The sequence below is a fragment of the Macaca thibetana genome, chromosome 8 (genome assembly GCF_024542745.1).
Source record: "Macaca thibetana thibetana isolate TM-01 chromosome 8, ASM2454274v1, whole genome shotgun sequence".
NCBI classification, from domain to species: Eukaryota; Metazoa; Chordata; class Mammalia; order Primates; family Cercopithecidae; genus Macaca; species Macaca thibetana.
This window is the reverse complement of record NC_065585.1, coordinates 102,950,568-102,974,197: the sequence shown is the minus strand read 5'-3', so window position 1 is coordinate 102,974,197 and position 23,630 is coordinate 102,950,568. Positions and strand designations below refer to the sequence as shown.

Here is a 23,630-nt window from a genome sequence, read left to right as displayed (position 1 = left end):
GAAAAATAAGAAAGTACAAATATAGAAAAATTATAATATGTATCATGCTATTATAAAGACACATGAACACATACACTTATTGCAGCACTATTCATAATAGCAAAGACTTAGAATCAACTCAAATGCCCATCAGTATTAGTCTGGATAAAGAAAATGTGGCACATATACACCATGGAATACTATGCAGCCATAAAGAAGAATGAGTTCATGTCCTTCGCAGGGACATGGATGAAGCTGGAAACCATCATTCTCAGCAAACTTACACAGGAATGGAAAACGAAACACCACATGTTCTCACTCATAAGTGGGAGTTGAACAATGAGATCACGTGGACACAGGTAGGGGAACATCGCACACCAGGGCCTGTCATGAGGTGAGCGGATAGAGGAGGCATAGCATTAGGAGAAAGAGCTAATGTAGATGATGGGTGGATGGGTGCAGCAAATCACCATGGCACGTGTATACCTATGTAACAAACCTGCACGTTCTGCACATGTATCCAAGAACTTAAAGTATAATAAAAATAAATAAATAAAAAAAAAGTGATGCTAAATAAGAGCTAATAAACTTATAAATATATTAAAGGAATAATACCCTTTGTCAGGTAAGGTTTAATCTAAGAATATATGGATAATTAAATATTAGAAGACTTATGAACATAATGTATGATATTAGTAAATTAAAAGAAAAAGTATACATTTGATAGAGTTTTATTCCAGTTTTTTAAAAATTATTAAAATAGGAGTCAGTAAATGTATCCTTAATATGATAGAAAACAATCATAAAACAATGGTGAACATCTGAAAACAATCATAAAACAATGGTGAACATCTAACCTGGCAGTGAGAATTCTAGTCATATTCTAAGTCAGATATAAAATGAAAAAAGCTCCTTTTACTGCTGCTATTATTATGGACATTTTAGCTACTGTAAAAAGATAAAATAAATCTAGATTTCTTTAAAAGAGAGCAATATTATCAATTCTTATGTTGAGTTTTCTAGAGTAAGGAATCAAACACTTTTATTATCTGGTAATAAGAAAGTTTATGATAAAACATTTCAGACAGTTTGGTAATGGATATCAAAAACCTTGGAAATACATATAAAATTCTTCAATTTCAAACCAGCCAAAGTATATGTGAGCATTTACTTAATTCAGTGTTTTCAATATTTACATAGGTAGAAATTGAGATGCTAGAGCTATGTATGTGGATATGTGGGTTGGGTTATAGAGAGACAGTAGAATACGGTGACATGTTAATAGTGGTTGCAAGTAGTGGAACTGCTGAAGTAGAATTTTCAACAAGATGAAAGCCATGACTCATGAAAATACAAAATAAACACATGTCCAAGATTTCGTTCCAATTGTTAAGCAATGAGGGCGCCAGTAATCTATTAAGACTGGTTCAAAGAACATTTGAGGAGCTAGGTATTCTTTATAGGTAATTGAATAAAGGAATTCTAGTATATTATTGCTGGGCTGATACAAAATTGGCTAATAATGTATAACCCAAAATGATTATTGGTATTTCTCTTTCCTGCTGGACAGACCTTATTTGTATCTCTACTGGGAAAAAAATCAACAAGTTAACTTGTTACTTCACTAGTCTGAGGACCATAGTGAACAGTGAGTGGAACAAAGTTCTTTCCCTTGGATTTATGTTGTCCATCATGGCAGCCACTAGTAATATGCAGCTTTGGAACATATGGAGTAGCACTAGCCTAAGCTGAGCTGTGCTGTAAGTATGAAATACATATGGGATTTTAAAGACTTGGTACCATTAGGAAATATAAAATATCTCATTAACAATTTATTCTCTCTCTTATATATTAAATTGATAACATTTGGGATATATTGGGTTTCATAAATTACATTATAAAAAATTGGTTTTACTTGCTTCTTTTTATGTTTTTAATATGCCAATTAAGGAATTTTGGAATTATGTGTTTTTCTCTTATGTTTCACATTATATTTTTATTGGTTTATTATAGCACCATTCACAATAGCCAAGATATGGAATCAACCTATATGTCCATCAACAGATGAACAGATAAAGAAAATGTCATATATATATGTGTGTGTGTGTGTGTGTGTGTGTGTATATACATACACACACACACACTGTGGAATACTATTTAGCCATGAAGAAAGAATGAAACCCTATCATTCAGAGCAACATGGATGAACCTGGAGGACATTTCACTATGTTAAGTGAAATGAGTCTGGCACAGAAAGAGAAATACAACATGTTCTCACTCACATGTGGGAGCTAAAAACAATTGAGCTCATAGAAGTAGAAAGTAGAACTGTAGTCATTAAGGGCTGTGAAGAATAGGAGAGAGGAAGATAGGAAACAGTTGGTTAAGGGATACTAAATTATCACAAGAAGGGAAGTATAAGCTCTAGTGTCCTGCAACACTAGAGCTGAGTGAGTGTGGTTAATAATAATTGATTGTATGCTTTGGCTGGGCGTGGTGGCTCACATCTGATCCCAGCACTTTGGGAGGCCAAGGTGGGTGAATCACCTGAGGTCAGGAGTTCAAGACCAGCCTGGCCAACATGGAGAAAACCTGTTTCTACTAAGAAAATACAGAAATTAGCTGGGTGTGGTGGTGGGCGCCTGTTGTCCCAGCTACTTGGGAAGCTGAGACAAGAGAATCACTTGAACCCAGGAGGCGGAGGTTGCAGTGAACTGAGATCGTACCACTGCACTCCAGCCTCTGCAACAGAGCAAGACTCCATCTCAAAAATAGTAATAATGATGATAATTTATTATATGTTTTAAAAAAGGTAAAAGAGAGGATTCTGAATGTTTACCATGCTAAGAAATGATAAATATTTGAGGTGATGGTAATGCTAATTACCTTGATTTGATCATTACACATTGTATACATGTATAAAATATCATTCTGTGTTTCATAAATGTGGACACATTATGAATTATGAAGTGTCAACTAAAAATAAAAGGAAACTAATACATTTCAGATTTGAAAGAGCTAGTTCAACAAAAAAATAAAATAGCTCATTATTAATTTCTTCTATCTCTTACATATTAAATTGATAACATTTGGCATATATTGGGTTAAGTAAGTTATTGCATAAATATTAGTTTTACTTGAATCCTTTTACATTTTGAATATGGCTATCATAAAATTTTAAATTATGGACCAGACACAGTGGCTCATGTCTGTAATCCCAGCACTTTGGGAAGCCAAGGTGGGCAGATCATTTAAAGACATGAGTTCAAGACCAGCCTGGTCAACATGGGGAAATCCACCTCTACTAAAAATACAAAAATTAGCTGAGTGCAGTGGCACACACCTGTAGTCCCAGCTACATGGGAGGTTGGGGCAGGAGAATTGCTTGGACCTATTATGCAGTTTCTCAAGTCGTCCTGTGTTTCACATGATACTTGTACTGGTTCTAGAGAAACCTTGAGTGAGCTGTCTCCCTCACATAATGTTGGAAAGATATGCCACCTGGATTTCTGGCCCATTTTAAAGTTTTGAATATTTTGTTCTTCACAGAAATAGATAATTTTAATTTTCTTTATTTTTTATAATTTTACACAATTTCTAAAGTAAATAAGCATTCATTTTATAATCTGAAAAAGATTATTTTTCAAGTCCTTCTGAATATTGGAACAAAGCACCTAAGTCAGGTTAGGAGATAAAAAGCACATAAAGCAGGATTGTGAAAAGGACTCAGGGCCTGGTGTGGTGGCTCATGCCTGTAATCTGAGCACTTTGGGAGGCCGAGGCAGGCAGATCACCTGAGGTCTGGAGTTTGAGACCAGCCTGGCCAACATGGTGAAACCTCATCTCTACTAAAAATACAAAAAATTAGCCGGGCGTGGTGGCGGGCACCTGTAATCCCAGCTACGCGGGAGGCCGAGGCAGGAGAATTGCTTGAACTTTTTGAGGGTGTGAGGGCAGAAGTTGCAGTGAGCTGAGATGGCGCCGTTCTACTCCAGCCTGGGCAACAAGAGCAAAACTCTGTCTCAAAAAAAAAAAAAAAGAAGAAAAGTAAAAGAAAAGCATTCAATGGCACTTTCAGCTATGTTAGCTCAAAAGTCCTCCTGTGAGTTATTTTCACTAATGATGTTATGCAGCCAAGCATCTCTTAAAGTCTATTTCAGAGAAAATGAGAGAAGCCCCAGGCGTGAACTGTAAAAGCATTGTCTGGATGAAAAGGAGCTTCACTGTATGTCTCTGAGGAAAACACCCTCCCAACTAGTTATCAAACTGGACAGCCTAGGACTAATCCTGCAGGTAAGTCAGGGAACCACGTGAGCTTGAGTGGCAGAGTTGTGGAGAAGGTGGAGAGATCCACAGATGCTACACAAGGTTCCTGTAACGTTGGAGGCCGCCTGAGATTCCTAAGGGTCCTCAGATCCCAGAGTTGTTGTATCTCTATCTGGTTCTACAGTCTATACATAACAGACCTTGCAGATTCTGACCAACTTCTATGGGTAACACCTGTCCCAGAGGTAGCCTCTTTAAGGGTAATTTCATTTTGTTGGTATTTGGGTGAAATTCAGGTATACAAAAGCCAAGACACTGAGATTTGTCTTCTAGCCTCCTGCACTTGTGTTCCCTATGATTGACAATGTAAAACTTCTCCATACATGAAAATAAATGTTACACATTTAGAAGTCAAGGTCACTCATCATCTCAAATCTAATCCATTAGATTTCCCGAGCTATGAGCATTTTCTCTAAAGGAGGTAACATACAAATAAGTAATAGGATCCCTAACCACTTGGGTCTTCAGGAGGGAGGACATAACTCAGGCAGAAAAAATAGTATTTATATGAATTGTAAAACTAAAGTGGCAATTTCTTTGAAAAATAAATGATCGTCTCTATTTTTTTTTTTAAAGGGAGAGTACAAATTCTTTAGTTAGACATAATGGCAAAAGTAATTTATTCATGTGTCTTCTCTTTGATTTTTGAACTTGAATCAACTGCCAAGATTTTCAAGTTCACTTAGCAAAATGTAGACTAGCTGAAGTTGAAACTACTTCACCGAGATGTGTTTAATAAACAAACTAAAAGGACGGTGTTCTCTCTGTCCATGCCCCTGTTCTTGGGAGCAGAACAGAGTAGCTCAAGCAGCAGTTTTTGAATTGCATAAGCTCAGCTCCACGCAGATTGGTTGAACACGCTTTGCTTCCTCTTACTTCTATTTTCACTAGCCTAACTCCATTAGTCCTGTGGGCCTCTTCCTTTCTCCTAGCCTTTTATGGAGCCTCTATCTTCCAGTGTTCTATTTCTGTGGTTCTCAAAGTATGGCCTAAAGACTTTTAGAGTACCCCAAATCCTTTTAAGGACCTTTGAGAGATTAAAAAAATTATAATAATATTAAGATCTTACTTACTTTATCCACTGTGCTAAAATTTGCCCTGAAAGTGCAAAAACAGTAGGAGTGAAACTGCTACCTATCATGAATCAAAGTAGTGGTCCCAAACCATGCCAATAGTCATTGCATTTCTCACTACCATGCATTCCACTTAAGAATGTTCTGGATGAAACAGTAAAAATTATTAATTCAATGAATGTTGACCCTTAAGTACATTTCTTTTAAATATTTCATGTGAGGAAATAGGAAGTGCACCAAAGCACTTCTGCTGCATAACAAAGTACTACGGTGGTCTCAAGAAAAAATATATGCACCGAATATTTTGTCCTGGTATATGAAAATCCATTAGTTTATACAGACCGAAATGTAGTAGTCTACTTTGAGTGGGTCTTTGACTCACGTTCCACATTTTGTAAAACCATGCATTTGTCATTTGGAAAATATTGGTTCACAGAGTTTTACAAGTCTTCAAAATGTTGACTCATTAAACTTGAGATTCCGTGAGTTTATCTATCACTGATAGAATTTTTGTGGAACAATGAGAGAAAATTCACAATTATATGAAAGGGTATTAAAATCCCACTACCTTTGCAAGCTATATATTTGTGTACATCCTCATTTTCTTCATATATGTCAACCAAAAGAACATAACACAACAGATTGAATGCTGAAGCAGATATGATCATCCAGATGTCTTATATTGTTAAGCATCAGGCAGATAAAACTCATAAACAAATGACTCTAAGTCCTCAATCATTTTTAAAATTGTAGAGTGGTCTTTAGACCAAAATGTTTGAAAACTTATGATCTGGTCTAATCCTGTCTCATTCTGGAGACCTTTGTTCTTGCCTCCTCTGATGTTATCCAGCACAATGCTTTTTGAACTTCAATGTGCGTGCTGTCTACCTGTGGAAAATGCTAAATAAAATGTGGATTCTGATGCAGTCCCTCTGGGCTGAGGCCTGAGCTCCTGCTTTTCTAACAGCTGCCCCAAAGATTCCAATGCTGCATGGCCATAGGTCCTACCTTAAGTAGCAAGGGTCTAACACATGCTGCCTGCATCCCTCACATAATCCTATCATTTCCAGCCTTGTGACATTTGAGTTACCTTACTTCTATTATTATTATTGTTGTTGTCATTACCACCATTATTATTGTATCTTATGAAAATATTATCAAATTGTTGTCAGAAACTGGGCTAAGAACCTTTTATGTATTTTCTCATTAGTGCTTACAGCATTCCTGTGACATAGGTTCCATTGCTATCTACAGCTCAGGAGACTGAGGAAAGGTAATTTGTCAAGATCTGATACTACGCCCATTTGACTCCATGGCCAATGCTACTACCCACTACATTATAGGAACTTACATCATTTTAATTCCTGTAATTTACTTTCATTTGTATATACCTTGCTTGCCTTTCAGTTTAGATTATATGCTCCATGGGATCAAAACATAAGTATTATCTCAGCCATCTCTACATTTTGCCCAGTGGTCTGTTCAAATGGTGATGAACAAATAAATCATCATGAATGCTCATGTAACCCTGGGAATCCAAAGTTGTTCCTGTTTATCTATCTTTAGTAGGATATAAACTCTAGATTATTTATTTATTTATTTTCAAATTTTATCTTTTTTTTGAGACGGAGTCTTGCTCTGTCGCCCAGGCTGGAGTGCAGTGGCGCGATCTCAGCTCATTGCATGCTCCGCCTCCCGGGTTCACACCATTCTCCTGCCTCAGCCTCACTAGTAGCTGGGACTACAGGCGCCCGTCACCACTCCCGACTAATTTTTTTGTATTTTTAGTAGAGACAGGGTTTCACCATGTTAACCAGGATGGTCTCGATCTCCTGACCTCATGATCTGCCCCCCTCGGCCTCCCCAAGTGCTGGCATTACAGGGGTGAGCCACTGTGCCCGGCCTGGATTATTTAAATATTCAGTAGTGATGCTGGATCTGATGAATTTCTATCCTTTTTCTCTAGCTCCTTTGGCCCAAAATGTAGGTCCATGATGTCTTATAAAGGTATTTCCTGAGTACACAGCATGGTTGAACATTTACATTTCTTCTTAACTAATTAATTAATTGGTAATATGTAAAAATGAGGAAATTTTACAAAAAATCCAGATCAATCGCTGTGGCTGAAATGGAGTCTCAATTCCATTTCAGATGAGTTGACTGTAAATGAGAAGCAGTAGCTCTCTTTAGCAGGTTCATGCTCTCCTGCTTGGTACAGGGCCTGGTTTCACCATCCTTGCCTCCACTCCTCAAGTGTCTTCAGTCATTTAAATTTGTGTCCCCAATTTTAGGACACAGGCATGCTTTCATAAATATTTTTCTTTTCACCACCAGACAAAACATAAGTCAAAGAAGCAGTTATTATATTAAAGTCATTTCTACAAAATTCCTGACAGTATTTTTTTTAAAGATCAGCTTAAATCTTTTCTTGTTGAAGTTTCACAATCGCCATGTTCTTCAAGGTCTCTGCAGAGGATCCCTAGCAGCCAATTCTCCTCTCGAGGTTTTGCCTTGAGAGGGAAGGAAAATGAAAGCAGAAAGAAAATTATCACCAGGAAGAGTTAAGAAGGGACTAAAGTTTGGGAAATGGCATGGAATGACAATGGGAGATGAATGAATGAAGGAGAATAGACAGAGTGTTTCAAAACTGGGTATTTTTGAAAGTTATCCCTTCTTTTCTTTTGAAGTTCAAAATCATGATTTGTAGTTTGTACCTGAAAGAACAGTTTTTTGAAGGCCCAGGGTCAACTTTGCCTTTCTCTTAAAAGCTTCATCAGGAGAGCCAAGTGTACCCTTAAGGGGGAAGAAAATAGCAACAATTAGCATTTGTATGGGCTTCTTAAAGTTTATAGAGCTCTTTTACTTACCTTAACTCATTTGATCCTCACTACAATCTAGTGAGTAGGTATTATTACCTTTCTATTATAGATAAAGACACCAAGGTTTGAAGCTACGTCTCACTGGCTCAAGGACACTTATCTATTAAGTAGATAGAATAATCTAACCACATCCTTTGCTCCTTCAATTCTCCGCAGTAGGTTATTGGCATAAAACCACGATGAATGCATACAGTTAAGCTGCATATTGGACTAGAGCTCATTGAGATTAAGAACACTAACTTTTAACTCTGAATCTCCATGAAAACACTTAGTAAATATTTAATTAATTTAATCTAGGTATTACATTTAACGTAATTCTTTTTGTCACTGCAGTTAACTGTACTTAGGGAGGCTTGCTTATTCTCAGCCCATCTTTGCTTGAAGTTATGTTTATTTCTTCTATACTTATGCTTATTAAATAAATGATATATAAGTGGAGAACCAATGGCAACTTCGTTGCCTTCTAGTTTTTAGTCCTGTTTCTAATGAGGGTGTGTGTATTGTGTGTGTGTGTATATTGTGTGTGTGCATATGTATGTGGTAGAGGGAGATTGAAGCCAAAAATCAAGCTTTATAGATATGCATGCATTTACCCTTATTAGAATTTGGCCTATAGCGTTTCTTTTTCATGATTAAAGTTCGAGACTACCCTAGCCAGCGTGGCGAAACCCCATCTCTACTAAACATATAAAAATTAGCCAGGCATGGTGGTGGGCACCTGTAATCCCAGCCTCTTGGGAGGCTGAGGCAGGAGAATTGCTTGAACCCAGGAGGTGGAGGTTGCTCTGAGAGGAGATCATGCCATTGCATTCCAGCCTGGGGGACAAGAGCGAAACTCCTCAAAAAAACAAAAACAAAAATGAAGGAAATTCTGGGGTAAGATAAAGGATTGTGGAGACTCAAGTTCTTATTTGCAGAGGAAGCCTTCAGGTAGTAGGGCTTCAGGGAGAAGAGGCTGTAAAATGTTTCTATCAGACTTAAAGTCTGTGTTGATGTTAATCCTGGAGAGGTATAATGAGGCATCATATCCAACCCCACTTCCCATGATGACCTGAAACAGTCTTTCAGGTTAAATTTTAAAAGAGCCTTGGCTTAGGAAGAAGCTCTTTCAGATGGTTGGGGGGTCTTAGAATTTTATTTGTGGTTCACAGTGAGGAGAGGGCCTTGCCTCCCCACCCTTATTCAATCTGTGTCTTCTATTCCTTCATATGGACAATTAATACTTTCTAATAATTCATAAATTTATGTGCACACTTAATGGCAATTTCTTAGATCCCATTTCTTACTAAATTGCCATCCTTAGGGCTCTTCTGTAGAAATTTTGGAGTCCGAATTTTCTTTAGTCCCAAATGGAAGCTCAGAGACATAACTGTGCATCTTCCTATGGCTGCCACCCAGGCTTCCTGAGAAATTACCCCTTTCATATGGCTGTGTCAAGGACCTCATTACAAAACCACACACGGATCTAGACGTAACCTTAGAAGGTCTGAGTCTGGCAAAATCACATTGTACCTGTGCTACTCTTTGGGCTTAAATTTTTTTCCCTTTCCCACACCTCGTTGATAAAATTGCATAACATTTAGCAAATGTTTACCATGTGACAAACGTTTTGCGTACTTTGTCTCTAATCCTCATAAAACCCATGCAAAAATATAATTATCCCTGAGTTATAATGACAGAATTTAGATTCAGAAAGGATGAATAGTTAGTTCCAGAACACGATTTGACTCCAGTTCTGCTCCATTCCCAATCATGTGTTTTTCCTAATATATCATGCTATTGCAGCTTTCTGGTCTTTTTCTGGCTACAATTAACATCTGTGGACCCAAAGCAATTCATCACCAGTAAAATCCAGAGCAATCAGCAGATACTTCTTCCCCAGAATCAAGGTCTATCTAGCTTGCTTACTGACTATCCTGCCTCAGGCCTCCCTGCCTCTCTCTGCTTTACATGAAGAGACCCAACCTATTCCTGGGCATGGTGCTTGGATCCTCTGCAAAAGCTGGAATTCTGGCACTGGCTAGCATGAGTTCATTCTGAACACACTTTGCATAATGATGATCAGTATGATTGATAACCAGCAGTTAACAGGAATTTCCTAGGACACTGCACTTCACTCATGTTTCATCACACAGGTCCTCACATAAAAAATGCCAGTCTTTTTCCATGAGATTCCAGATTTTTGAACAGGAGTAAACCCTACAAAATTATTTCTTCTGACCCTTTACTCTGTAGATGACTAAACCAAGGCTTAGCGAGGTGACGTGACTTTATTCACATGTGCTGAGTAGACAGTGGAGGAGGACTAGAATGCAGGTCTCCCAGCTCACCATACAGACCTCTTTCCAGAAACCACACTGAATCCAGAGGACTCCTGTGCAGCCTTCGCCCCGGTGAGTCATCTCTGCCTCTCTCCTAGTCCTCGCTGAACAGTCAACATGGCCATGAGATTTTTCCCAGTCTGAGTGGAAAGCCTGGTGAATGATGAATGTTGATCTAGAGCCCACTGTCCCTGATGAAACTGGAAGGTACCCTGCTGTGAGACAACCTGGTTAGCAATCCAAACAGCAGGGGATACAGGGTCCTGTCAGCTAGAGACTGTCCTCCTGCTGGCAAGCTAAGAGCCTGGAGGCAGTTACATTGTATTTTGTCTCAGAAACAAACTTCCAAATGATCTAAAGCCAAAACTTACTGAACTGCAGAGCAAACAGTGCAGGGCTCTAGTTTAGACATTTTTCTTCTCTTGTCACTGAGAATTTTGAGGTTGGTTTAAAACAAACAAACAAACAAATCTGGAGGAGCAGGAGTGACAGTAGCTGGGACTCATTTTGAAGAAAGTTGGGTGAGAGAAGAGCCCAGTGGAAGACTTGCTTTTCATCTGTGACTGGGGACTTGGGCTGTATTCAGGTGGCCCTCATTTTAACTGCGGGATGCTGGAGAGTCAGGTCACCTCTTCAGGCTGTAACTTTTTCAGTGACAGAACGAGGAGTTCAGGCCAAGCCATCACTAAGATCTTTTCAGATCTTTGGACATAAACCAGATAAATTAAAAAATTTAGCCATATAACCCAAAATGTATCTGAGACATGTCTCAATCAATTTAGAGGTTTATTTTGCCAAGGTTAGGGTTCACTTGGCAAGGTCAGTGACACACTCTTAGGAGGTCCTGAGCACATGTGCCCAAGGTGGTTGGGTTACAGCTTGGTTTTATACATTTTGGGGAGACAGAAGTTACAGACAAACACATAAATTAATATATTTAAGGTATAGTATATATTGGTTTGGCCCAGGAAAGTTGGATATCTAAAAGTAGGTGGGGGGATAGGGGTGGACAGGGGGCTTCCATCATAGATGGATTAGAAGATTTCCTGATTGGCAATTGGTTGAAAGAGTTAAGCTCTGCTTGAAGAATTGAATTCAGAATAGAAAAATGCTTGTGTTTAGACAAGGCGGTTGTGGAAGCCAGGGTTCTTGTCATGTAGATGAAGCCTCCAGGTAGCAAGTTTCAGAGAGAAGAGATAGTGAATGTCTCTTATCAGACCTTAAATGTGTCAGACTCTCTGGGAAAGACTGGTAAAGGAAGGAGATTCTTACAGAATGCAAATTTCCCCCACAAGAGATAATTTGCAGGGTCATTTCAGAATATGTCAAAGAAGTATGTTTTGGGGTAAAATACTTTTATTTTCTTCAGGGCCTACCATCTGTCACGTGATCCTAAACCAGAGTCAGGTTGGAACTCAGTGTCTTATTGCTACAAAGAGTCTGTTTTGTTCATTTTAAGATATCTGTTTTAATGTTAATGCTGGTCAGTTGTGTCTAAACTCCAAAAGGAAGAGGCTATAATGCTGTATATTTGACCCCTAATTCCTGTCATGGCCTGAACTAATTTTTCAGGCTTCTTTGGGGAAGCTTTTGCAAAAAGAGGGGTCCATTCAGTTGGTTGGGGGGCTTAGAAATTTATCTTTGGTTTACGACCAGTATCTTCCACTTGCATTTCATTTTCACTCGCACCCTGCATGTGCCCCTTCAAACCTCCAGACCTTTGTAGCTTCCTATCCTCTCTCACCTTCCTGACCAACCTAAACAACTCATCAATATTCTCAGACACCTTACCATAACATCATCCTTATGTCCCAACAACTTCATTATTATCTGACTAGTTTAGTCACCCATTCCTGAAAAGCTAAGTCTCAATGGAAAAAAAAAAGATTTGTCTGGGTGCTGTGGCTCACGCCTGTAATTCCAGCACTTTGGGAGGCTGAGGCAGGTGGATCATGAGGCCAAGAGATTGAGACCACCCTGGCCAACATGGTAAAAATCCATCTCTACTGAAAATACAAAAATTAGCTGAGCGTGGTGGCATGCACCTGTAGTCCCAGCTACTTGGGAGGCTGAGGCAGGAGAATTGCTTTAAGCCGGGAGGCAGAGGTTGCAGTGAGCCAAGATTGTGCCACTTTTGTTCAACATAGTACTGAAAGTTCTAGCCAGACTATTAAGCAGGGAAGAAAAAGTCATCCAAATTGGAAAGAAAGAGTAAAATTATTTCTGTTCACTGGTGATATGATCTGATAAGTAGAAAACCCTAAAGGCACCACTAAAAATTGCTAGAACTAATAAATTCAGTAAAGTAGCAGGATAAGAAGTCAGCACACAGAAATCAGTTGCATTTTTATACACTCACAATAATCTAATGTCAATCAAGAATCTGTTTTGAAAATGTTAAGTTTGAAATTCTTACCCTATAACCAAGTAATGATGATGATAATTTACATAAATATACAGCCTATGATTCTAAGAAAAGGGTCTGTTTAAAGACATAGATTTGGAAGTCATTGAGGTATAGCTTGTAGTTAAGGCTCTTTGTGTCAAATTCTATCAATTTCCTTTCCTTCCATGTAAAATGTAACCTAATTTTCACCCATCCTAACTTTCTTTGTACTAGTCTAATAAGCCTTTTTCCTTTCCAGTATCGCATATATTCACAACCCGTATTTTCCAATGCAGCCTCTATAGCCACATTTAACTCACATCTCATCTTCAATATGTCGACCCTATGTCTAAATTTTTTCTTGTGTCTGATTTCTTATTACAGGTGTAGACATCACTATTTTACTGCTTTTCCTCAGCTAAAAGCTCATTCATCATTGATTCTTTCATTGCTTCCACCTGTAGCATTCAACTGGTTGTCAACTTTTGCCATATATGGCCTTATAGTGATTCTTATATCTAACCTCCTCTGTGCTTCTCATGACCTCCCAAATCTTAAGCTTGAGTCTGGTGCCTTAGACCAATCAGCCCTCCTGACACTTGACCTCCCAAATCTTATTCAGAATTATATAGCTAACAGTTGACTCTACCAGTCTCCCATCCACCCTAAATTGCAATTCTGTTAGCCTGTGTTCCGTTCCAGAAGCATTCCACTTTCCAGGTATTTAAAATTCCCTAGCCTCAAGTATGTTTAAATTCCATGGTACTTCATGAATTATCTCCAGTATTACCTCTTCTGGGGTACCTTCCTTGACTCCAACTCAAAATTAATTTCCGCTATCCACTACTTTTATAGTACTCTGTTTATCTATGTTTGCGTTTGGCATAGCCTGACTTTATATCCTGGTATGCATACTTGTGTGTTTCCTTCTCTCTTTGGTGTAAGATCTTTAAGGATAGAAACTATTCTTACTCATCATTGTCTCTTCAAGAACCAACAAGGTAGCTGGCAACTAGGTATCCATTAAATATTGATCCAATTTAAGTTATATATGTGATATGGCTTGGCTGTGTCCCTACCCAAATTTATCTTGAATTGTAGTTTGTGTAATCCCCGCATGTCATGGGAGAAACCAGGTGGAGATAATTGAATCATTGGGGCAGTTTCTCCCATTCTGTTTTCATGATAGTGAGTTAGTTCTTACGAGATCTGATGGTTTTATGGGAGCTTCCCCCCTCACTAGACACTCATTCTTCTCCTTCCTACTGCCATGTGAAGAAGGATGTGTTTGCTTCCCTGTTTGCCATGATCGTAAGTTTCCTGAGGCCTCCCCAACCCTGCAGAAAGGTGAGTCAGTTAAACCTCTTTCCTTTATAAATTACCCAGTCAGTCTCAGGCATGTCCTTACAGCAGCATGAGATCAGACTAACACAGTATGTAATTTGGGTTTTTGTAACAGATATTTCCTAAATAACAAATGACATTCCCAATTCCTTACTAAGTTGTTCTTTCTCATAGTTTAAGTAAGGTTTATCCATCTGACTCCATGCTGGGAAAGAAAACACGAATCCTGGCCAGAGGCCCCTTTAGTGTCTAGAATAGCTTGATGGATGTACTTTTCCACCATCTATGAGAAAAGAGGGCTCTCTCTTTTGCTTTGAAGAGGTGTCTTATCAAAAACATTTCTGAGGGATTACCCATTAACTTCAGAACGTTTTATTATTTCCTCTGTGGACTGATTCCAAATTATCCCCCCCACAATTTTCTTGTAGTTTTTTCACCTGATAATCTCTAGGTATTCTACAGTCACCCTCACTATGAGAAGAATAAGTGCTGAAAGTAAGACAGAGGTCACACTCCCAGAAGTGAGGACTTATTCATGCAATATGCATTGATTAAGTGCTCATTGTATATAGAGTAGAATACTAAATGCTGTGGAGGACCACAGAAGAAATAAAAGATGAGGGTTCTGTCTTCATTTATTTTAAAAAATGGATTTGTAGGGGAGACAAAGATAACATAGATTAAAAACTTGAGAATGACAGTGTATTAGTAAATTACAAAATGTACTTATAATGTAAGTAATGCAAATGATGGTATTTGAAAGGATGATCCCATCTCAAGGTGATTTGTTGTTTTTTCTTATGTCTTATGCTATGCCCATTTGTCTGCCTGTCCCAGTGCTTCTCCCTTTTACCAACATTAAGTTTATTTTAGATTCTTCCAGAAGACTTCTTTGGCTATTCCAGCCAACAGTTGTGTTCCACTTTTCACCACTATAGTACTTATTGCCTGTTACTCTCAGTTGGCTGTCATCGTATAATTCCTTATTATCTTATCCATATGCCAGTAAAAATCGTCACTGTATACCGAGGTCCTATTGTGAGGGCTACTGTGCGTTAAGCATGGCAGATGGATTATTTCTTGTAAATGCCACAAGACCCTGTGAGGTGTAATTGTTTTGACTGTTATTTTACAAATGGAGAAACAAAACTATTTAATGTACCCCAAACTTCACAGATCTGAATTCCAGTCAATCTAAATCCTAAAAACATACCCTAAATGTACTTCTCTGGAATAGTTCTCAGCATTTTTTGGTGGGTGATGGTAAGGGGAGTGTGTCACTCATCCCACTGAAAATTTAATAAGTTTGATTGCCATTTCTCTCAACATATGATTGCATCTTTTGGGCATAAGAAACCCAGAATAAACTCAACTAAAATCAAAAGAAAATAAGTAATAAAGATGAGGACAGAAATAAATGAATTAGAAAATAGATACAATAAGGTATATAAACAAAGACAAAAGTTGGGTCTTCAAAATTTGAAAAACAAACACATGTACACACACAAAAAGACCCTGGATAAATTGATTAAGAAAACAAGAAAAAAAAGCAAAAATTAAGAATTTCTGAAATGCAAAGGAGGATGAAATTATAAAAATTTAGAAGAAACATCAGAAATTTAAAAGAAAAGTAAGCATACTATAAATAATAATTTAAGTAAATGATTTTGAACATAAATAAAATGCACACATCCATAGGAAAAAATCTAGGCTCAGCATCATGGTTCATACCTGTAATTCCAGCCCTTTGGAAAGCTGAGGTGGGAGGCTTGCTTGAGACCAGGAGTTCAAGACTGGCCTGGGCAACATAGGGAAACCTCATCTCTACAAATAATTTAAAAAATTAGCCGCATGTGGTAGTGCCTGTAGTCTCAGCTACATTGGAGGCTGAGGTGGGAGGATTGCTTGAACCTGGGAGGTCAAGGTTGCAGTGACCCATGATTGTGTCACTGCATACAAGCCTAAGTGACAGAGCAAGACCCTGTCTCAAAAAAAAAAAAATTAAAATTAAAAATCTAACCAAAATTGACTCAAGAAAGAATAATAATTCTATAATCACTACATATATTGAACCCTGAATTTAAAAAATTTCCACCAAGAAAACATCACAGTATCTAACCAGTGTGGTAAAATGCCATCTTTAAGGAATATATTCCAATCCCATAAAATTCTTTCAGAGGAAAGTATGTAATCCTCCCAGACTTATTTTATGACGCTATTACTATCATCATGTACCAGTGAAGGACAGTCCAAAGGAGAGAAAATGAGATGCCAATTTCTCTCAAGAATACAGGTTCAAATGTCCTAAACAAAACACTAGCAAACCTGATCCAGCAATGTTTAAAAGAAATGCATCTTGACCAAGTTAGTCATGATGTCAATTGATTTGACATTAGAAAATATATCTATATAAATTCTTACATTAATATATTAAAAAAGAAAAATGGTGTAACTCAATTGAAGCCAAAAATTAAATGTCATAGCCATTCATGAATAAAAAAACAATCACTAAACCCAGAGTAGAAAGAAAGAAACTTCTTTAATCTGATAGTTTTAATTAAAAAACACTACAACAAAGATCATATTTAATTTTGAAATGATTAAAACATTTCCTTTTAAAAAAAGAATAAAACGCAAGAATGTCTAGCAGCACTGCTGTTCAGCATGATGTCTCATCACCCACGTGAAAACCCAGTTCCCAGTCCCTACTGCCTTTAAGGTAAAATTCAAGCAGAGATGTCTGAGTGACATGAGCTCTCACAGACCTACCCATGCTCATTCCTGGGTCCTTTCAATCTTTCTCTATGCCCCTTCCCAATTTTTCCCTGAGCAATACCCTAAATAATCCACTGGCATCAGCTCTAACTTAGTGGATCTGCTAGGTAGGTCAGGAAGGACCACTCAAACTCACCAGAAGACCGTCTTCTTCATCTCTAAGTGCCAACCCTCTAGACTTGTTTGGAAGTCTCCTAACATGGCATGTGGTTTCAGTCACCACTCTGTACCTCTGCCTGTGCCGTCTCCTTCACCTCCTGCCTTCTCTCCTCCCTTCTGCATCATGAATCTGCCACACCCTTCTAAAATGCAATTGGGAAAGTGATCTCCTGAGTGACTGTGTCAATGACTGTGGGGGCAGTTACCAACAGCAGGGAGGAGCAAGCTCTCTGGTGACTCTTTTTTTTTTTTTTTTTTTTTTCTGAGACAGAGTCTTGCCCTGTTGCCCAGGCTGAAGTGCAGTGGTGCGATCTGAGCTCACTGCAACCTCCACCACCTGGATTCAAGCAATTCTCCTGCTTCAGTCTCCCGAGCAGCTGGAATTACAGGCAACTGCTACTATGCCCGGCTGATTTTTTGTATTTATAGTAGAGATGGGGTTTCTCCGTGTTGGCCAGGCTGGTCTTGAGCCCCCAACCTCAGGGGATGCACCCACCTTGGCCTCCCAAAATGTTAGGATTACAGGCATGAGCCACCACACCCAGCTGACTCTTCTTACAAGGGCACTAATCCTAGCTGACTTGGGCTTCACCCTCATGACATCATCTAACTGTAATTTCCTCCCCAAAGCTCCGCTCCCAAATGTAATTTGACTATTAACTGAAGAATCACTTCATAAATATACAGCCTCCCAGAGTGACTGAAGGATAGCAAGTATTTGGTTGCTTTTTTTCTGGCATGTTTATTTTTGAAATAATCCATCATTTCCTCAAAGCCATTTCCAATTATACACATAAAATAAATTTATCTTTTTTCTTAATGACCATAGTACTTCATCTACGCCTGACTGAAAACCCTGACTACTCTTTATCTTTTATTATAAATTTTTGTCTGTAAATCTTATCTTTCCTATTAAGCAGTAAGCCCCTTATCTAATCTACCTTTATATATCTCAAATAATCTTAACAAATATGTCAGTCTCTCCTGAAAGAAATGAACGAAAATGAACAAAACAACAGATAACATATCAGATACTTAATATGTTCTCTGTGTTATGATAAGCACTTTGCATGTATTATTTAATACACACATGCAAAGCATTCTAAATGGATTCCATTAGTAACCCCTCTACACAAATGAGGAAACAGAGACTCTGAGAGGTTTTGAAAAAAAAAATATATGTCCAAAGTCACATGACTGTAATGATCAAAACCAGTTTTGCAGGTGGGGGTATCACACAGCCAGTAAGCTTAACTTCTGTGCTCTTATGTCTCCCTACAAACAGTCCTGTAAGAGACAGCAATGAATATAGGAAAGCCTCTGGTTTGGCAATGAACTCTTGCTGTCTTAGTCTGCTTAGGCTATCATAAAAAAATACCATAGATTAGGTGTCTTAAACAACGGAAATTTATCTCTCACAATTCTTGAGGCTGGGAAGAAAGTCCAAGATCAAGGTGCTGGCCAAATGGTTTTCATTCTGGGGCCTCTTCTTTCGACTTGTAGGCAGCCACCATCTCTCTGTGCACTCATGTGACTTCTTCTCTGTGCATGTGGGGCTGGTGGGGACAGCGGGAGGAGCAAGCTCTCTGGTGACCCTTCTTATAAGGGCACGAATCCTAGTTGACTTGTGCTTCACCCTCATGACGTCATCTAACTGTAATTTCCTCCCCAAACCCCACCTCCAAATACCATTATATTAGACGTTGAAGCTTCGACAAATAAATTTTGGGATTTTGAAGGGACACAAACATTCAGTCAATAACCTCCCTTCCTTATTTTATTTATTTATTTATTTATTTATTTATTTATTTATTTATTTATTTTGAGACCAAGTCTTGCTCTGTTGCCCAGGCTGGAATGCAATGGTGGGATCTCGGCTCACTCCCACCTCTGCCTCCTGGGTTCAAGCGATTGTCCTGCCTCAGCCTCCCGAGTAGCTGGGATTGCAGGTGCCCACCACCATGCATGGCTAATTTTGTGTGTGTGTGTGTTTTTAGTAGAGACAAGGTTTTACTATGTTGGTCAGGCTGGTTTCAAACTCCTGACCTCAGATGATCCACCCACCTTTTTTTAAACAATCAACATTTACTTTCTTACAGTTCTGGAGGCTGGAAATCTCAGATCAAGGTGTCAGCAGGTCAGGTTTCTCTGGAGACTTCTTTCCTTGGTTTGCAGACAGCCGTCTTCTCACTGTGTCCTCACAAAGCCTTTTCTCTGTGCATGAGCACCGCTGGTCCCATAACACTTGCAATTAAAATAAAAAAATAAACAAACAAAAACCTGAATGTTTAACCCAGTTCTTCCTGCTGAGAAAACTCAGGAAATCATTTGCCTCTCAGCCTCAGTCTTCCAAACTGTAAAATAGATGTTATAGGTGGGTTTGAAGGTTGCTTTTACTCTGTGATTTTGTGTGCTATCAAACTTGTTTACCATATTTCCTTAATACAAACACCCTCTTGCAGAGATTCTTTACCGAACTTCCTATGTGATCTAGTTCAACTCATCTCTATGCCTTTACATTCTGTCTTTCCAATTCAAAGCATCTTGTCCCTTGCTCTTGGCTGGTCCAGTCCTACTCTCCTTAAAGACACCACTTCCATCCTGCCTTTCCACGAAGGCCACGCCAGCCCACACTAATTACCATCCGCCCAGAGGAGCATAGCACTTTCTCTTTTACATTGTTCATTAGTCATTTATTGCATGTTGTTTTGCTGTGGCATTTGATAGAAGTTCCTTAAGTTTAAAAATTGTGCCCTTTTTAAATGTTCTACAGCATGTACCACAACCATGGATGCACTATAAAAACATTTTATTATTTACTTGGGGAAAAAAAATGTCCAATGCTTAACGAAGAGAGAACACTGTGGGAAAATCTAAAGAGTTTACAGGATTAGTTAGAAGCTTTGGTATGACATTGTCCAAGGTCACGGTATATCAGGAAATCAGAATGAGTTATATTGAAATCATGAGCATAGGGTAGACCTCTGTAAAGGTCTTCTGTTGACACAGCTGCATAATACAAGACAGAATGAGATTCATGTCTATTAAAATCAGCATTCGTTACTACACAGCCATACAAAAGAGCGAGATCATGTTCTTTGCAGGAACACGGATGGAGCTGGATGCCATCACCCTTAGCAAACTAACCTAGGAACAGAAATCCAAATACCACATGTTCTCACTTATAAGTGGGAGCTAAACTATGAGAACACATGGACACATAAAAGGGAAAAACACACACTGGGGCCTACTTGAGGGTGGTGGGTGGGAGGAGGAAGATCAGAAAAAATAACTATTGGGTACTAGGCTTAGTATCTGGGTAATGAAATAATTAGTACAACAAGTCCCCATGACATGAGTTCACTTATATAATAAACCTGCACATGTACCTCTGAACCTAAAATAAAAGTTAAAAAAAAAAAAATCAGCATTCCTTGAAAAAAAAACTGGCTTTTTTTTTTTAAAGGAAAAAAACAACATCAAAACCCCAAAAACAAGTAGCCTACAAGCAATAACACAACAATGACAAAGCCTGTCAACCATCAAAAATGTCAGGAAAATTATAGTTAAAGCAGTGATGAGCACAGATTTTCTTTCCCAAGCATGATCACTGGCGAGAGCTGGAGAGAACTGACAGACTGGGCTGTTTGAACAAGCTGGTGATTGGGTCATTTCTCTTTAGCCCTATCCGGTTGGATACTTGCCCATGATTCGTAGTCTCCTCTCAAAATACAATCATCTCCATCTCCTCCTCTCTTCAATTTATTCCTGTATGTTAGCCTCACTTCCTGCTTCACCAAGAAAAAAGAAACTAAGAGAAAGGAGCTCACTCAACTTACGTAGTTCTCCTTTCTCTGCTGCCTCATCAGGGACTCCCTCCCTAATTATTCCCCAGATCTCAGGTATGGTCACCTCTACCATCCTATTCTCTCTCCTAACAGCACTTAAAGAATTTCAAAATCTCTTCTATGTGAATAGAAAAAAAAAAAAAATCCCTGCATCTCATTTTTCCTACCCCACCTCTTCTGACCTTCAGCGCCAAACTGCATTAAAAATTGAACTCTCTGCTATCTCTCTCCTTACCTCCCATTATCTAGTTAACCAGTTGCAGTCTGCTTCATAACAACATGAACCCTGAAATAATAAACAGTGCTCTCAAGGTCATTAAGCACCTATTTTGTTGTCAGATTCTGTAGAGTTTAGAAGTGGCTTTGAGCTCAGAGGATCTCGGGTGTGACGCCTAGCTCCTCTGTTTACCAGCTGCTTGACTCTTTGCAGTTGCTTAACTTTAAACCTCATTTCCCACCTATGTAAAATGAATATAACAAATTCTTCATCAGAGAACTGTCCTGATAATTAGGTGAGGAAATGTGTCTGATGACCTTGACCTGATTCCTGTCTACTGTTGATTTCTCTACACCTTTGATCCTGTTGTTGCCTTCCTCCTTCTTGACCTCCTGTCTCTTCTTAGCTTTTAATGGCATGGGTTGTTTTTGCAATGCTAATCATATCCTTCTCCAATGGTTCCCCAAAAAATTTAGAAATGTAATAGAAATCATATCAGAGTCGGCTGGACACGGTGGCTGGTGCCTGTAATCCCAGCACTTTGGGAGGCCAAAGCAGGTGGATCACCTGAGGTCAGAAGTTCGAGACCAGCCTGGCCAGCATGGTGAAACCTTGTCTCTAATAAAATACAAAAATTAGGCCGGGCGTGGTGGCTCATGCCTGTAATCCCAGCACTTTGGGAGGCCGAGGCGGGCGGATCACGAGGTCAGGAGATCGAGACCATCCTGGATAACACGGTGAAACCCCGTCTCTACTAAAAAATACACAAAATTAGCTGGGCACGGTGGCGGGCACCTGTAGTCCCAGCTACTAGGGAGGCTGAGGCAGGAGAATAGCATGAACCTGGGAGGCGGTGCTTGCAGTGAGCCAAGATCACACCACTGCACTCCAGTCTGGGCGACAGAGAGAGACTCTGTCTCAAAAAAATAAATACATAAAAAATAAAAATAAATAAAAATAAATAAAAATTAGCTGGATGTGGTGGCAGACGCCTGTAATCCCAGCTACTCGGGAGGCTGAGGCAGGAGAATTCTTTGAACCCTGGAGGCGGAGCTTGCAGTGAGCCAAGATTGCAAGGCTGCACTGCAGACTGACGACAGAGAAAGACTCTGTCTCAAAAAAAAAAAAAAAAAAAAAAAAAAAGGAAAAAGAAAAGAAATCAAATTAGAGTGAATATGTTAGCTTAATTGCAGGTTGAACTGTATTAGAGACTTCTTGTATGGCAAAACTGAGATTTCTGTCACTTTCCTCAAAGTCTAAAGGAGTTTGGACCCACATGAAATCATAGCTACATCTGACCCGGCCAGTTAGACTTTTCAGTGCAGACCTCGCCACCTTCATCCCTCTTCCTCATCACAGGCAGCTGGCACTTACCTTTTTTTCTTGGAATCTTTTTACTAAATCACTTTGTTTAGTTGTTTAAGAAACATTTTACATATGCACAACCTGCCAAGGCAGATTTTCCCACAAGTTTTATGTTGTGCAAAAATTCCGTAAACACCTTTACACTAGGTTTTCACGGCTGAAATGCAATACATTTTGACCTCTATTCTCTTGTTTTGTTTTTGCAAGTCATGGGAAAATACTTATGTAACAGCTTGTTCTTTATAGAAATTATGCTGATGGAGCTCTGATCTTCCAGCCATAGGCTGGGTCTGGCTCCAGCCAATGTACAGTAGCTTCCCCTTACCCACATGGGATACTTCCAAGGCCCCCAGTAGATACTGAAACTGTGAATGACATCGAGCCCTATATATACTATGTTTTTTACTATACATACATATTTATTGCTGTGGTTTGGATATGGTTTGTTAGGCTTGATCAAGTCTCATGTCACAATTTGATCCGCCATGTTGGAGGTGGGACCAGATATGAAGTGTTTGGATCCTGGTGGAGGATTCTTCATGAATGGCTTGGTGCCTTTCTCCTGGAAGCGAGTGAGTTCTCACTCAGTTCTCATGATAACTGATTTTTTCAGAGTCTGACACCTCCTCTTGTCTTTTTATTTTTTCTCGAGCAGAACGCCTTTTCTCCTTCTGCCTTCGAACATCAGACTTCAGGTTCTTCAGCCTTTGGACTCTGGGACTTGCACCAGCGGCCTCTGTGGGGCTGTCAGGCATTTGGCCTCAGGCTGGGGGCTGCTCTGCCAGCTTCCCTGCTTCTCAGGTTCCACCCTTGGGCTGGCTCACTAAGTTTGTGGGGCTTTTCATGTTCAGAACATCATGATGCTCATCACATCATGAACCCTGAAATAATAAACAGTGTTCTCAAGATTGTTAAACACCTATTCTGTTGTCAGATTCCGTAGATATTGGAAGTGGCT

At 39.1% G+C, this 23,630-nt stretch overlaps 1 long non-coding RNA gene across 1 annotated transcript; it reads right to left on the bottom strand.

The window, feature by feature from the left end:
* Positions 1–7,409: 7,409 nt before the first annotated feature.
* Positions 7,410–17,306, bottom strand: LOC126960734 (uncharacterized). The gene is made up of 3 exons (XR_007728093.1): positions 17,220–17,306; positions 8,093–8,171; positions 7,410–7,888 (listed from the first exon to the last, which is right to left on the bottom strand). It is a non-coding gene; the product is annotated as an uncharacterized LOC126960734 (long non-coding RNA).
* Between the last annotated feature and the right edge of the window lie 6,324 nt (positions 17,307–23,630).